We start from the raw sequence: 18,117 nt of genomic DNA, 5'->3' as shown, positions 1-18,117 counted from the left end.
TCATTTCCAAGCTCTAGCTCTGACGTAATTGCATGCTTTAAAAAAAAAAATCTCTAAATGACTTTGTGTCAGTGAAATGACTTAGAGCATTCGCCACTCATAAAAAATGCTTCATTTCCGTTATCTGCATGGAGGTAACTCTCTACGCAACATCAAGTTCATTCAAATTAAATAACACAGCATTTTATACTCGAAAAAGCAGCCATCTTCTTTTCTGGGTTGAGCACTGCACTGCTCATAGCATGCCATCTTCAAAACCCTTAAATTGGTTTTAGGAAATACTGTTGGTTCTTTTAAGTGTGCTTATGTTTCGGTATCGTGGTTATGTTTGTGTAAAGAATCCTTATATTTTAGAGATACATACTGAAATATTTATGTATGAAATGATACGTGGTCTGAGATTTCCTTCAAAATAATATGGCAGAAATGGGGCACGAGGATGAAACGAGAGTGGTTGTGAGATCCCAACTGCTGAGGCAGGATGAAGGCTACAAGAGGAGACAACCTAGTGTTTTGTTTACTTTTGTATATCCTTCTCATTTCCCATAGTTAAAAGTCAAAACCTTTTATCACTCTAATGCCTAGAGAAGTAGCAACTACTCAGTCTGTCTTTCCAACTCTTCATGAAGCTTTGCATTTACAAAGTTAACTTTCTTTAGGTGATCTCTACACCCAACATGGGGCTCAAACTCACAACCCTGAGATCAAGAGTCTCATCCTCTACCGACTGAGCCACCCAGGGGCCCTTACGAGACTAATTTTTAAACCTACTATCTCCTGGGGCACCTGGGTGGCTCAGTTGGTTAAGCGACTGCCTTCGGCTCAGGTCATGATCCTGGAGTCCCGGGATCGAGTCCCACATCGGGCTCCCTGCTCAGCGGGGAGTCTGCTTCTCCCTCTGACCCTCTTCCCTCTCATGCTCTCTATCTCTCATTCTCTCTCTCAAATAAATAAATAAATAAAAATCTTAAAAAAAAAACCCTACTATCTCCTTATTCCCATTCACACAATGTGTGCACCAACCAAATTGGACTACTGATAATTTGCACGACATACCGGGTCTATCCCCACTTTTGGATTTTAGCATATTTTATCCCCTCGGCCAGAATGTCTTGCCCTTCTCACTTCTATTTCTACCTGTCAAAATCCAACTAGTCCCACATCAAATACCACTTGTTCCAAGAAGATTTTATTATACACACATTGGAAATTGAATCTTCCCACACCATTTTCCCTATGCATTATCTGTTTAGGTAACTCTTTAATGATTATCCTATTAAGTGATATATAAATTTAATAGTAAACAGATCACAGAAAATAATGATTTGTTGTGGTTAAGTAGTCAAAATGGTATTATATCAAAATATTACCAATGGGGCGCCTGGGTGGCTCAGTCGGTTAGGCATCCGACTCTTGGTTTCAGCTGAGGTCATGATCTCAGGGTTGTGAGATTGAGCCCTGTGACAGGCTTTGTGCACTCAGAGACTCAGACTCAGAATTTGCTTCCCCTCTCCCTCTGCTCGTCCCCTGGCTCACAGGTGCGTGAACATGCACACTCTGACACACACTCTCTTGCAAATAAATAAATCTTAAAATATATATACACAGATACACACACACACATACATATATATACATATATATATATATAACCAAATAGATTTCTGACAAACGTCACTGTGATTCATTCCTGAAGCATTATGTAAAGAACAGAATCTGGTCCCAAATTAAGCATATTTTCATTTAACTTTTAATCAAGAATTTGAATGATGGAAGGAAAAGCATGATATTATCAATGAACATTTCCTAGATACCCATCAAAAAATAAGACTTCCTAAAGAATAATCATAACCATTTGTACAGAAATAGTTTCTATCACTCCAGAGATTTCAAACTAAGCCTCAAAATAGATGCAGATGGAACAGACTCAGATAGACAAAAAAAGCCACTCATATTTCAAGAATAAGCACATTTGATATGGGAAATTTTCTCATGATATAATATTAAGTTAAAAAAAAACAGGATACAGGGGCTCCTGGGTGGCTCAGTCAGTTAAACGTCTGCCTTCAGCTCAGGCCATGATCCCAGGGTCCTGGAATCGAGCCTCGCATCGGGCTCCCTGCTCAGCCAGGAGTCTGCTTCTCCCTCTCCCTGCCGCTGGTGCTTTCTCTCTCACTATCCCTCTCTCGCTCAAATAATCTTTAAAAAAAAAAAAAAAGGATACAGAACTGTATATATAATATGATCCTGACTTTTGTAAGAAAAGAAACTATGTTTCTATAAATACATAAGAAAGGGGAGGAAAATACAATATATTAACTGTAGATATCTCTAAATAATGGAATAATAGGTGATTTTTCTTTCCTTGTGCTCTTCTGTATCTCTAAGGTTTTTGTTTTTTGTTTTTGTTGGTTTTTTTTTTAAAGATTTGATTTATTTATTTGACAGAGAGAGACACAGCGAGAGAGGGAACACAAGCAGGGGGAGTGGGAGAGGGAGAAGCAGGCTTCCCACGGAGCAGAGAGCCCGATGCGGGGCTCGATCCCAGGACCCTGGGATCATGACCTGAGCTGAAGGCAGACGCTTAAAGACTGAGCCACCCAGGCGCCCCTAAGGTTTTTGTTTTTATTTAAAGATTTTATTTATTCATTTGAGAGAGCGAGAATGAGAGAGAGAGAGCACATGGGGGGGGAGGGTCAGAGGGAGAAGCAGACTCCCTGCTGAGCAGGGAGCCCAATGCGGACTCAATCCCGGGACTCCAGGGATCATGACCTGAGCCTAAGGCAGTTGCTTAACCGACTGAGCCACCCAGGCACCCCTCTCTAAGGTTTTTAAAATGAGCAGCTATTATTTACATAACTGGGAAGTGATGGTTAAAAAGTATATCTGTAAGATTAAATCACTACACCATTCCTTATACCAAATGAATTAAACATTTAAATCTGAAATGATAGAACCATAAAAATACTAGAAGAAAATATGGGTTAAATTTTTAGTAACTCCAGGGAGGGAAAGACCTAAGATGTCATATAACCCAGAAGCCATAAAAGCAAAGACTGGTTAATATGACTATACAATCTAAAATTACTGTATCACAGGGCGCCTGGGTGGCTTAGTCGTTGAGTGTCTGCCTTCGGCTCAGGGTCCCGGGATCGAGCCCCGCATCGGGCTCCCTACTCAGCGGGAAGCCTGCTTCTCCCTCTCCCACTCCCCATGCTTGTGTTCCTGCTCTCTCTGTGTCTCTGTCAAATAAATAAATAAATACAAGCTTTAATAAATAAATAAATAAAATTACTCTATCACACACACACAAAAATCAGGAAATCAAAAAACAAACTGGAAAAAAACAGCAATGCACACCAAAGACAAAACACTACTTTTCTTAATATGTAAAGTACTCCTACAAATCAGTAAGACTAAGATCAACAACCCAGTTAAAAAATGGTCCATGGATACATACAGATAATTCACAAAAAAAGGTAATACAAATCTCTCTTAAAACATATGTAATATGATCAATTTTACTCAAATGGAAATGCAAGCTAAATCTAGAACATATAGATCTGTGGGGGCACCTGGCTGGCTCAGTCAGTGGAGTATGCAACTCTTGATCTCAGGGTTGTAGGTTCAGGCCCTGTGTTGGGTGTAGAGATTACTTAAAAATAAAACCTTTAGAATATATAGATCTATAATATACCCAAGATAAACACAAAAAGATAGGATAACACATACTGTTGTAGGAGTGTAAGGAAAATAGGCAATCCCATACATTCCTGATGGGATTAATAACTCTTTTGATCTCAATGGAGACAATTTGGCAATTTCTGTCAAAACTAAAAATTCACCTACCCTTTAACCCAGTTAATTCCCCTTCTGGGGATTTATGCTATAGATATACTCCCACATGTGCAAAAAGACTTTACAAAAATATGTATTATAACGATGTCTGTAATAGCAAAAGATTGGGAACCATCTAGACGTCTGTCAACAAATTATGGTGCATCCAAACAATGAATCAAGCATTTCTATGTGTACTAATATGAACTACTTCCAAAATAATATTAAATGAAAAAAGTTGGGTGTAGAAGAGTGTATAAAGTATGTTATTGTTTGTACTGTAAAAATGTTTAGAATACCTTTGGAGAATAAACAAGAAATTAATATTAGTTGCTGCTTCTTGGGGGGAAGGGAATTGAATGGCTGGGGTTAGGATGGGAAGAAAACTTTTCACTTTTTGAGTTTTTTAATTTTTTTTAAACTTATTTACTTATTTTTTACTGTTTGGGTTTTGTACCAAGTGCATATATTACTTATTCTGAAATTATGTTAAAATGGATAGAAGTAAGGGGCGTCTGGGTGGCTCAGTTGGTTGAGCAGCTGACTCTTGATTTTGGCTCAGGTCATGGCATTGAGCCCCGAGTCGGGCTCCACACTCTGCAGGGAGTCTGCTTGGGATTCTCTCTCCTTCCCTCTCCCCCTGCCCATACTCCTCCGCCTCCTCTCTCTCTCTCTCTAAAATAGATAAATAAATCTTTAAGAGAAAAATAAATGGATAGAAGTTAAAAGATCACTAAAAAAAGTACATAGGGGAGACTAATATCTCAAAAAGCCCATGTCTCAAACAAGCTGTGGATGAAAATATGAAAGCTTGAGCCCGCAGATGGAGGGTGGGGTGACTGATTCCTTGGAATAGAAAAAGAGAATGTTAAGGTATCATAGATGACTTAACACTAAACGAAGATGATCTGAGAGTGTGTTATCTGAAAAGACCACATAACACTAATGACATTGAGATACAATAAGAGGAATTAAAGAGGCCAGCTTCCCACTGTATTTGGCATTGACATAACCTGCTTAGGAGCTCTGACCCAATGTACCGATCCAGGCCATTTCTATAATCAATGGGCAGTTCTTCAGTGATATGTGGTCAGGCATGCCATGGAAAAATCTGTGATTTTTTTTTCCCCCTGGGAATCAACCCAGTGCACACACACACACACATGCACACACACAATTCAATTTACTTCTTTGGTTGTTTTTGCTTTTGCTCTGGACTCCAATGCCACACCGATGAGTCATGTCACAACATCACTGTCTTTAACCTTTATTATGATCCTTAATAGAGTCTAACCTTTCTGTTCTCTCCTACCAGACCCACCCAGTCTGACCCAGGGGCAAACCAAAAGAAATGGAACTTAAAGGGAAAACGGCAGTCCATCAGAAGGAAGCTGGTCAGTTTGAAAACAGAAAGCAGGTAGGATCTTGGGCAAATAGTTTAAAAGTTCTAAATAAGCAAATTAAATACCACTGAAGACACAAAGGCTTCTTTCACATGAACCCTAAGGCGGCCAGAAACAAGTATTAAGACCCACAAAAATTATCTAACTTACACAAAACCAATTAATAAAATTCCCTTGCACTAGGCTGCTAAGAAGCTTTCTAGGTGAAGTGTGGTTTGAACGTGCAAAAAGTACAGGTTAAGCCTCAGGCCACTGGGAAATGCCCCAAATCCCCTCTATGGGCCACCATAAACCGTTGAAAAGAGCTGGCCATATTTCATTTGGCCTGATGAGGACACAGACTATGAGTATGTACTTTTGTACATATTCCAAAACAACAGAATATTAGTATATCCTGTCTGCGTTTTACATGTCAATTACAGTATCTTTTCTGCAATTGTTTGCGCTTCAGTTTCATCAGGAAGTTTACCCCGTAAAAGGCTGACGGCAGCCCGTAGGAGCCTTGCCGTTGTCTCTCCTGACATCTAGTGGCTGGATACCAGATACCGCAGTAACTATATTTTTAAAGCCTCAGTTTTGAGTTCCCTGAATCAATAAATGAGTATCTCTCTCCCTCTCATGGTTTCTAAAGATGATCTAAGATCTGATCATATTTCAAGGTGAAAAGCAAAACTACGTATCTGCAACTGATGGGTCTGAATTGTATACACACACCCATACACACACACACACACACACACACACACACACACACACACACACACTGTTTAGGTGTGTACCCACCAAACGGCCATGTTTTCCTGTTTTTCCATAGAATAGCCCTGTAATTCCATCAGCTCTCCTTCTGCAGTCATACAAGGCAGCAAGACCTAGTAATCAAGTATTCATTTTCTGTGGTTGCTGTAACAGATCATGACAAACTTCATGGCTTAAAACAACGTACATTTAGGGGCTCCTGGGTGGCCCAGTCGGTTGATCGTCTGCCTTCAGCTCAGGTCATGATCTTAGGGTCCTGGGATCGAGCCCCGCATCGGGCTCCCTGCTCGGCGGGGAGCCCGCTTCTCCCTCTCCCTCTGCCTGCCAATACCCCTGTTTGTGTTATCTTTCTGTCAAATAAATAAATAAAATATTTTTTAAAAGATTGTATCTATTTTATTGTATCTTGTAGTTCTGAAAGTCAGAAGTCCTAAACTCAAGGTGTTAGCAGGGGCTGAATTTCTGGAAGTTCCAGGGAGTTACCCACTTCCTTGCCCTTTCCAGCTTCTAGAGGCCGTACATATCCCTGGACTCATGAGTCCATTGCCCCATCTTCATATTTCAGGATGCATATTTTAGTCGGCCCATCTTCAATGACACAGCAGCATTTGCTTGTCTTAGACCAATGTCCAGCTTGCAGTGATGCATTAAATTATAAGGACATTCCTGAGGGGGCAGGCAATGCTCTGCAAGAAAACATTATCTTTAGCCCCCAAATGCTGTGTTTTTATGCAGGTTTTTGAGGTATATAGGGCATTACACTCAGGTTCCGGGAATCTGGCCTCCTATTTGTAGATTTTCTATTTAACAGGACACGTAGATGGAATATGCAATGGCCTGACAAGACAGGTACCTGGAGAAATGCTGCTTACCTCCCCATCTCTCCCCTAATTATTTCATGATGCCTGAATTTGAAGGGGAAAAAAAGAAAAGAAAAGGCAGTCGGCAGAAAGCCATTTATTAAGCAAATGGATATAAGACTTAATATGATAATAATCCTGTAAAAAGGTGACCTTGATACCCTCATGCAAATAAGAAATGACCTATATAAGATCCTTTCCTGCAAAATATTTTGATAAGCCAGAAGAAAGAGACAGTCTGACTACCTGAGGGCCTACAGGCATGAAGTTTTGGTAGAAGAGAGGTGAGGACCACCCATGACCTAGTCAGCTTCACGAAGGTGCAGATGGCTAGCCCAGTGTGAGGAAATGGGGGCTGTGAAGATCTTCAAAAATAGTATGACAAATACAAGACCCTTATTGCTCCTGAGACCGTGTCTCCGGGGACGAATGTCATGCGAGGAGACATTCACTTGGGACTTTACCAGGAAGTCCCTTGGCCACACAGAGAGAGCCAGAATTGTGGCAAAATTGGAGAATGACAGTCAGAAAGACCGAGTTCCTTGTCCCACTGTAAAAAAAAAAAAAAAAAAATGGACTTTTGTAGGACAGGTAGCTTTCGCTGAATAGAGCTTTTGGCAAAGTTTAATCAAAACAAAAGCTGTCACCCCGTCTGAAGTGAAGTCCACTTGGAGATGGAAAAAGAGGCATTTCAGTCTTTCCTTGGCACGCCATTTACTAAATAAGTGTGACAGTGGCCTAGAAAGCAATATTCCTTCCCTGAGTCCTAATGCCTAGCGAGGCTCAAGGGGACAGCTTCCAAAGCATCAATCTAGACCTTCAGCTACCCCAAGTTGTTCCATCCCAGGCAGTCTCAAAGATCTTGAGACCGACTGGCACTTGAATTTTGGGACAACTGAAATGGTAGAAAGTGTGATTTCAGGGCATCCAACTCTTTAATAGGCCAACAGTCAGGCCCATTAGTTTGAGAAACCAATCAACACGGACCAGGCAACGTGGACTCAGTCTGTGCTATTACTCACCGCGACGTTCCTTATTCAAGAGCTAATGACTCTGCAGTCCAGGAATGGAGCCAGGCTCTAGGTGATAAAAGTGAACAAACTGCCATCAAGGAGGGAAGGGCAATCACTCACAAATACAGTAAGAGGTGGTGAGTGCCATAAAAGCAGTATGAACTAAGCGGCGATGCGATGTCAAAGCAGAAATGACTTCTGCCCTGGGAAGGAGAGGAGCAGGGCTATAGGAAGTCTAACTTAGAAGCAGGTTGCTTTGGAGTAGAATACTGAAAGGTGAGAGTACTCTGTGTGAATAAGGTTTATTTGTTCTCTTCCGTTACTTTACTTGCTTACTTCAGTGACTAGCTCTGACCCAGCCCCAATACCTCCAACACTCTGTTAAACACACCGCTTAGAGCCTTTGGTTCTCCTCCCCTTAGTCCGGTCCCACCGACTATTACTGTGAGCTTCCCTGGCTCTCACCCGCCTCATATGTGTTCTGTCTTTCTCGTGATGCTTAAAATCACCTGTCGCAATAGGAACTCTGGCACAGTAGGACGATCCGTGATGCAAGCTGCTTATATCAACACTCACCACTCTCAAAAGATCCTAGTCTTCTTGCATCAGACAAATTTTCCATAACTGAAGATGAGTTGCTAGTGAAAGGGTCCAAGTTTCAAGATGCAACAAGAACCGACCAGCCGCAAAAAAAAAAAAAAAAAAAAAAGGAAGGAAAAGATCTTTCTCCATTCTGGATTTAGAAGCCTATAAGAAATAAGTAAAGATAAAAATATCCTCCTGTGGGATGCTTGGCTCACTCAGTCAGAAGAGCATGTGACTTTTTTTCTTTAAGATTTATATATTTATTTATTTGAGAGAGCAGGAGCAGGGGGAGCGGCAGAGGGAGAGGGAGAAGCAGACTCCCTGCTGAGCAGGGAGCCCGACGTGGGGCTCGATCCCAGGACCCTGAGATCATGACCTGAGCCAAAGGCAGACACTTAACTGACTAAGCCACCCAGGCGCCCAGAGCATGTAACTCTTTTTTTTTTTTTTTTAAGATTTTATTTATTTATTTGACAGAGAGAGAGAGAGAGCACAAGTAGGCAGGCAGGCAGGCAGAGGCAGAGGGAGAAGCAAGCTCCCCGCTGAGCAGGGAGCCCGATGTGGGGCTCGATCCCAGGACCCTGGGATCATGACCTGAGCCGAAGGCAGACGCTTAATCGACTGAGCCACCCAGGCGCCCCGCATGTGACTCTTGATTGCAGGGTTGTGAGCTCGAGGCCCATGTTGGGTGTAGAGATTACTAAAAAAATAAATAAATGAACTTTATTAAAAAATAAAAAAAACTCTAATAGAGATAGGAAAAGAGAAATTATCAGGATCTAGGGATGAAATAATTATCACAACTGAGCATTCAGTTTACTTCTGAGCATCCTGAGAACCAAGACTAGCCAAGCCAAGCCAAAAAAACTATCTATAGCTCCTGCTGTCTTAACAACGCCACTTCTTACATAGAAACAAGGTTTTTCCTGGTACTAAATTCTAGATGGCATTTTTCTTGAGTTATTAGTTAAAAGACAATGAGTACTGCAATCATTGTTGACACATCATACTCTGAAAAATGGAGAATTTCTTTATGTGACTATTTCTTAGTATCATCTCTCAGTAAAAGTCATGTGACCCGAAGGAGTATATGTTTATCATTTCAGTGACTGTCTCTCAAATATATTCAACTATTCCTTGACCTAAAGCTGACTAGAAGTAATTTCAAGATGGACTTCTCTGGCAAGAGCCTCGAACACAATATTGGTGTGGGAGTGGGAAGGTTAGTATGATTTATGTAACAGAAAGGTAGGGACCAAGGTGGTGAAAATCAAGGAACATGATGTGCATTTTATCAGTGACATTGCTGGATGACAGGACCAACTTTTTTTTTGTTAATATTTTTTACTTTTTTAGCATGAACAATGATTCTCTCAAAAATGTTAGAAGAACCTGGAACTATCCAGGGCAAGACTATGCACCCCATAACTCCCTTCTCTAGAACTTTCCCTACCTTCTTTTCCATCATATCTTGCCACTCCTATTTCTGTCAGCGCGATTCTGCTTATTAACAATTATCCTGTAAAAACAGTTTTAGTTTTCCAATGAAGATTCAAATCAACAGATAACTATTAATCAGTATCTGCAGAAAGCAGATTCCAGTGTATTACCACACTATAAAAGTACTATCAACATCCTAATTCCAAATAAGATAAACTAAGAGGATTTTGGGGTCAACATTCCCTGCCTTATTCATATACAGTCAGCTTGACCTTGAGAAATGACTAGACTACAAGGCTTCCTGTTGAGCAGTGCTTCCTATCAATAGGGGAAAGAGCAGAGCGTACATACCAGTGGTATAACAGATGGTACAGGGGTGGTAGGTCTAATTGTGTCTTCTTTGAATGAATTTAACAATAATTCTGTTGACTCATATCTCCAACAACAGTTCATTCCTATATGCCACCTAGCCTTTCAATCTTCCAAATGGAAGATAAAATTGGATCCATTCCTCATACCACAAATCAGGATACATTCCAAATGGATCAGATATTTCAATGTAAAAATTGAAACTATAAAATGAACTCTTTCTGGGTGCCTAACTGGCTCAGTCAATAGAACATGCCAATTTTGATCTCGTGGTCATAAGTTCAAACCCCACACTGGGTGTAGTGATTACTTAAAAATAAAATCTTTAGGGGTGCCTGGGTGGCTCAGTCAATTAAGCATCCGACTTGATATCAGCTCAGGTCTTGATCTCGGGGTCGTGAGTTCAAGCCCTGCATTGGGCTCCATGATGGGTGTGGAGCCTACTTAAAATAAATAATAAAAAATTAAAAAATTAAATCTTTTAAAAAAATGAACTTTTTCAGGGTGCCTGGTTAAGCGGCTGCCTTCAGCTCAAGTCATGATCCCAGGGTCCTGGGATCAAGCCCCATGTCAGGCTCCTTGCTCCTTGTTCAGCAGGGAGCCTGCTTCTCCCCTGCCTGCCATTTCCCCCTGCTTGTGCTTGCTCTGTCTCTTTCTCTCTCTAGCTCTGTGTCAAATAAATAAATAAAATCTTAAAAAAAAAGAACTCTTTCATACCCCCTTAGCTGAAAATGTGTAACTTTACTTTCCTTTTCTAATAAAGAAAACTAACATTAGAATACCTATAAGATGTTAAATATACTTTATTAAAAACTATAATCAATAACTATAAAGTTAACTTGGAAGAACAAATAATAAAATGCAAGAAAAAGAAAATATGGGGGCACCTGGGTGGCTCAGTCGGTTAAGCATCTGCCTTTGGCTGAGGTCATGATCCCAGGGTCCTGGGATGGAGCCCTGCATCGGGCTGCCTGCTCTACGGGAAGCCTGCTTCTCCCTCCCCCACTCCCCCTGCTTGTGTTCCCTCTCTTGCTGTCTCTCTCTCTCTCTCTCTGCCAAATAAATAAATAAAATCTTAAAAAAAAAAGAAAAGAAAATATGGGTATATTCCTCTATAACCTTAGAGTTAGGAAATCTCTCCTAATTACAACTCAAAGTCCAAAAGCAAAAAGAGAAGATAAATCTAATTACATAAAACTTTTAAACTTCAGCATGTCATAAAACCCTAAGCAAGGTAAAAAGATATAAGATAGAAGACATTAACACCCTGTACTGAATTTTAATTGAGAATGGAACATCTTGTCATACTAGACAGAATGGAAGCTCTCTAAAACCCCTAGGACCATGTCAAAATGGCTCAAGGTGCCAGATTGAAAGGTCTCAATGTTCAGAGATGGGACAATTAAAGTATCAGTGAAAATATTAGCTTCAGTGGATTGAAATCCATCACATGTATTTAAATCCATTAGTTTGTAATTAGGCTAAAGGAAAAAAACTGATCACTATGGAGGGATACTAGTAAACCAATTCATCATGTTGAAGGATGCTAAATAAGGGGAAGGACTCAAACATTTTTTCCTGCCTCTCCTACATACACTGGTCCTCAGGGTAACCAAATAGTAGATATAAGGAACTCATACTCTTTCTAGAAGTATTCCAGCTAATAAATGAAGAAAGGAAGTTAGAATTAGAACATCACCATTTGGCAGACTTTAATGAGTTAATGTATCAAGGTATTGATCAATGGTGGGTGACTAGCTTTTTTTTTTTTTTTTTTTTTTAGAGAGAGAGAGCAGGGGGTGGGGGAGGCAGAGAGAGAGGGAGAAAGAGAATCTTAAGCAGGCTTCATGCCCAGTGCAGAGCCCGATATGGGGCTCCATTTCATGACAGAGATCATGACCTGAGCCGAAATCAGGAGTCAAATTCTTAACGACTAAGCCACCCAGGCGCCCCAGCTGACTAACATTCTAAAAGAGACAACCAGACCTTCTGGGCTTTCTCATAGAAAATCTACATAATCACACAGTGGGGAACTCTTCAGGAGAAAGGAACTACCTTCTTTAACAAATAAATTACGATAAATTAAGAGATGGAAAGGGAACCTATAGATGAAAAGAATTAAGAAACCTAGGAAATAATCACAATATGTGGTCTTTTTTGATTCCTGAGTCAAACAAGCAATGGGGGGGGGGGGAAGGGCACTTAGGATCCAATTGGAAATATGAACACTAACCTGATATTTGATTATATTAAGAAACTGTACGGGGCGCCTGGGTGGCTCAGTCGTTAAGCGTCTGCCTTCGGCTCAGGTCATGATCCCAGAGTCCTGGGATCTAGCCCCGCATCAGGCTCCCTGCTCGGTGGGAAGCCTGCTTCTCTCTCTCCCACTCCCCCTGCTTGTGTTCCCTCTCTCACTGTGTCTCTCTCTGTCAAATAAATAAATAAAATCTTAAAAAAAAAAAAAGAAACTAACTTTTCAGGTGTAACAGCAGTATCGTGATTATTTTAACTGTCTTTATCTTAAAAACAGACATTAAAATATTACTGATGAAATTTCTTTCATCAAATTTAATTCATCAAAATATTATTTGCCTCAAAATAATATAGGTGGGGAAAAATGGTAAGAGGAGAGATGAAACAAGACTGGCCAGGAATTGGTCATTGTTGAAGCTGGGTGATAGGTTCACAAGGGCAGATTACACTAGCAGTGGTGTACTGAATCTGGTCAGTACCGGCTCATAAAAGCCCACTGTTGAACGTTCAGGAATTTTCACATCAACCTGGTAGCTTGCAGTTGGCCATGGTGTGGGTATGTCATCATGAAAATCAGCACACGCTACAAATCAGCTCCGGCCCCAAGAGTTGGGTGTTAAAACATTCATCAGCACACCACTGCTATTCTGTCTACTCGTGTATAGGTTGAGCTATTTTCATTCAACAAATATTGATTGAGCACCAACTATGTGCTAGGCACTGGATAGGATGCTGAGCATACAGCAGTAAACAAAAAAGATATCATCCCATATTAATTTCCTCAGGCTGCCATAACAAAGTACCATTAACTGGGTGCCTTGACATAATAGAAATTTATTCTCTCAGAGTTGTGGAGGCTTAAAGTCGGAAATTAAGGTGTTGGGAGCGCCATGCTCCTTCTGAAAACCGTAGGGGAATCCTTTCTTGCCTCTTCCTAGCTTCTGGTGGTTGGCTGGCTGGCAATCTGGAACTCCTTGGTTTCCAGCTGCATTAACTCCAGTCTCTCAGTCATCAGATAGCATTTTCCTTTATGTGTCTGTGTCTTCACAGGGCCATCTTCTTATGGAGGACACCAGTCGTATTGGATTAGGGGCCCACCCCAGTCCAGTATGACTCCATCATTTTTGCATTTTTCTTAAATTGTGGTAAAAAACACACAACATAAAATTTCCCACTGTAACCACTTTTTTTTTTTAAGATTTTATTTCTTTATTTGACAGAGAGAGAGACACAGCGAGAGCAGGAACACAAGCAGGGGGAGTGGGAGAGGGAGAAGCAGTCTCCTCGCTGAGCAGGGAGCTCGATGCGGGACTTGATCCCAGGACCCTGGGATCATGACCTGAGCCGAAGGCAGATGCTTAACCAACTGAGCCACCCAGGCGCCCCCCACTATAATCACTTTTAAGCAGCACTGTTCAGTAGTGTTAAGTATATTCACATTGTTGTGTAACAGAGATCTCTAGAACTTTCTCTTCTTGCAAAACTGAAACTCTACCCATTTCCCTTCCTCTCAGTCCCTGGCAACCATCATCCTACTGTCTTTCTTTCTTTCTTTCTTTCTTTCTTTCTTTCTTTCTTTCTTTCTTTCTTTCTCTCTCTCTCTCTCTCTCTCTCTTTCTTTTTCTTTCTTTCTTTTTTTTTAAAGATTTTTATTTATTTATTTGTCAGAGAGAGCGAGAGCACCAGCAGGGGGAGTGGCAGGCAGAGGGAGAAGCAGGCTCCCCGCTGAGCAGGGAGCCCAACCCAAAATCAGGGTTCTCCATCCCAAAACCCTGGAATCATGACCTGAGCTGAAGGCAGATGCTCAACAAGCTGAGCTACGCAGGCGCCCCTCCTACCGTCTATTTCTATGAGTTGGACCGCTTTAGGTATCTCACGTGAGTGGAATCATATACTTGTCTTTTTGTGACTGGCTTATTTTACTAATCATGATATTCTCAAGGTTCATCAATGTAGCATGTGACATAATTTCCTCCTTTTTTAAAGCTGAGTATTGCACTGTGTGTATATACCACGTTTTCTTTATCCATTCACCCATCCATGGACATTGGGTTGTTTCTACCACTTGCCTATTGTGAATAGTGCTGTATTAAACATGGTGTGCAAATAACTCTGAGATCCTGCTTTGAATTGTTTTCTTTTGCACATGTTTTAATATTGGAATAATAAAACTTTTAATGTGAAGTAGGAAAAGGACTGTAACTCAGGGAATAAAATGCATGAAAAGCATAACCAACTTACATTACAAATGGGATTTTTGTAAATATTATTTAAACCCAATGTTTAAATAGTCAGTCTTTTCAATAATTAAGTATCGACTTCATCTAGAAATAGAAGCAAGTGGACTAAATTAGATCTTCTAGGTAAACATTGCTCTTTGCAAAATAAATATAATTAATGTACATATATCAAACCACAATTCTTCACTCTAGCACATAAATCGATGAGAGGAAAATATATTTTCCTCTCATATTCATTTCCAAGCACATATGTTTGTATTCTCTATTATGTTTACAGGAACAAACACTTGAATTAGACTCCTAATGTTTCTTTTGATTGTGAAAACTGAATTGTAATTAAGATGCATACACTTAGCCGCAATATTTGTGTTGTCTCAGAATTTGTGAGGATGTAAATTCAGACACTTTTCAGTTTCAAAGTAATTGTGGTTATTAGGCTTGAAGTGGTCCTTTTAGTCTTTGCACTTTGCCTGGCTTTATGTCACTATAAATTAGCAGAAGGTAGGTCGCAAGCGATAGGATTGAAATATGGTTACTCTTTTCATCTAATGCATTACAACAGAGGAAAATGAAACAATAATTAGTGTATGAATGGGAAATCAGAAGGAAGAGAAACCTGTGTTCTGTGTTTCAATAGTTAAGGACCAGATGTATGCTTCAGAATTATGAATACTTGTTTCCATGGAGAGTTTTTCCCAAGGCTGCCCTTTGTTTATATGACTTGTTTCCATGTTTGTTAATTTTCTACAAATTGTAAGTAATAATGTGATTTCAGAAACCGTACTGGCTTTTTATTCTTGGTCTTGCATCCCCTTAAGGTCTATGCATGCCAATCACATGTAGGTATAGAGAGTTCATGGACTGGTATTAGAAATCATGCCTTCAGCCAAGTTTTTTTCTTAGATTGGACGATTTATTCGGTCCACATTCCATTGGAAACCTATTACGATGGGGCGCTACAAGATGGCCGCAGAGATTTGAAAGCTTAACCTGCATGGGTAAATAAATTTCAGCAGGAGCACACACTGAACAATCATGTCAATACATCCTCTGTATCGATGTGGCCAGGGGTCCAGACACAACCCACAGCATTCTGGAGGCACTAAGTCCCAGCCGCTGGGAGTACAGAGCAAGCTGATGGGGGTTGCATCGTGTACCCCTCCGGTCTTTACCTACTAGCCCACCCGAACCCACTGTGGAAAACTGCCCTCCACTGCACAGATAATGGCAGAACAAAAATTAAAAAGTAAGGTGGGGACAAGCAGAAGCTAGAGGGTAAAGAAGAGAAATTGGAGCCCTTGTGAGTCTGGCCTGGAGAATGCCAACACGTAATTTTTCTGGGTACTGTCCGGTGGAAACGAGCTCTAATTCTTCTCCCAGGGGACAGACTTGCCACCTGTGCTCTCCTCTAATTATGTTTGATCAGGCTTATGTGGTAGGAAGTTATGATTCAGTGGCTGTGATTGGGCCCAGGACACTGCTAAGTCTATAATTACTAGCTGGTTTAAATCACAGCTCTTTTGGAATTTAGCAGCCATTTGTGTAAATTGCCTCAATATTTTTAGACTGTAAACTTGTCCTTTTACACTTCTATGAGAACTCAGAGATGAACAAGTTAAGGAAAAGCAAATTTGTAAGTGAATTAAGTGCGCAAAATGAAGAGAGCTAGCCACGGGCAGGGAAAATGAGTCTTCACTGTAGAGAGAGGTATACTCTTGCTCAGTAACCGCTCATGAGGTAGAAAGAGAGGCCTTTACAGGTACTTCCGATTTCGGAATACCAACACTTTAGAATGGGTCCCCCCAACTAACCACTGACAATATCAGGTGAGGGATAGCTATCAGAAGACCTGGATTCGGATTCCCAACTCTCCCACTTATTTCTTGGCTGTATGATGTTACAGGAAACTATTTAAGCTCTGTGATCATTAGGTTGCCCATTAAAAAGAATTAAAAAAAAAAAACTTCCTAATCATACAACATGGCTGTCGTGAAAATCAAACGAAATAACAAAAAGAACATTTCGCACCACCCTGGGTAGAGTAATGGCACTTGATAAGCGCTTAGTAATAATAACAATGATCATTCCTATTATTTTTTTTAAAGATTTTATTTATGTATTTGACAGAGAGAGACACAGCGAGAGAGGGAACACAAGCAGGGGGAATGGGAGAGGGAGAAGCAGGCTTCCCGCCGAGCAGGGAGCCCGATGCCGCGGCTCGATCCCGGGACCCTGGGATCATGGCCTGAGCCGAAGGCAGACGCTTAACGACTGAGCCACCCAGGCGCCCCAATCATTCCTATTATTGAAGTAACTTGGTTTTCTGGGCTCTACAGGAAAGAGGAGAGATTCCTTTGCCTATGTCCCGTCTCAACTCCATCCAATTGCTAATTAGAATTAACATGGCAGAATAAGTAAAGGGAACTCTTTTCGGGAGGAAGTGAGAGCGCCATCCTCCTCCTGGAGATTAAGAAAGGTTATTCTCAAATGGTGTTTTTTCCCCTGCTCTCTAGCATGCCCCTGAAATGGTACAGTTGATGAAGTCAAAGAAAATCGTGCATAAACAAGCTAATTATTTCCAAAGGAAATGAATACTCATATAATTTAATCCAGGTGGTGCTTAATAAACAACCCTTTCACTGAGTAAACAAAAGAGGGAAACTGTGAGTAATTTACAGGCATGTAAGTGAAATCGCGTGATGGTGCCTTAGGCATGGACGTCTTAAGACCTATATTCTGTCTTACTGCTCACCTCTGAGATGTGTCATTGGAAGAGTCTGGCAACACAAACATGAAAATATCCTTAATCAAGTGCATATGTGTGGATCCTGCACTTTGCTTAGCGAGGTGGATGAAAAGGATCCAGAGTCACTTGTTTATACACTTGGGCAGCTGTGCTTTTGGACCACCGCCACCCTGATTCCTCACTGAAACAAAGGAAGCAAACTCTGTGTTCAAGAAAAGTACGCCTCACGCTTTGGCCAAACAGTTGTCTCCAAATGTTACCCTCCTTTTAAAGAACACTGTAGTAATTATGAATATGTGATTAAACGACATTTGGAAAGATTACCTGTGGGCGTGTGAGATTTAACTTTTCTCATTTTAAGCCATAGTACTGTGGTCATTTACTTGGGCTTTAAAGGGCAACATCTGACATTTGGTCTGTGGTAGATTTAACAGGCCGCTTGTAAGCTTAAAGGTTTTGCCTGGTTAAATTGGGTTTTATCACAGAGGCTATTTGCAACTTCATGCTCTGTCTCACAGAAATGTCAGGGTTTGCCTTTACTCTGAACTGGGCATAGAAACTCAACGTTTGTCCCTGAGTAGCTTGAAAATGGAAGAGCCTTGGCTTTAGGTCCAT

This window comes from Eumetopias jubatus, unplaced genomic scaffold (assembly GCF_037043125.1).
Source record: "Eumetopias jubatus isolate StellerSeaLion01/CBP00866 unplaced genomic scaffold, mEumJub1_p1.0 scaffold_11, whole genome shotgun sequence".
In the NCBI taxonomy this organism is placed as follows: Eukaryota; Metazoa; Chordata; class Mammalia; order Carnivora; family Otariidae; genus Eumetopias; species Eumetopias jubatus.
The sequence above is the reverse complement of the archived record's forward strand: the minus strand, read 5'-3'. Positions refer to the sequence as shown.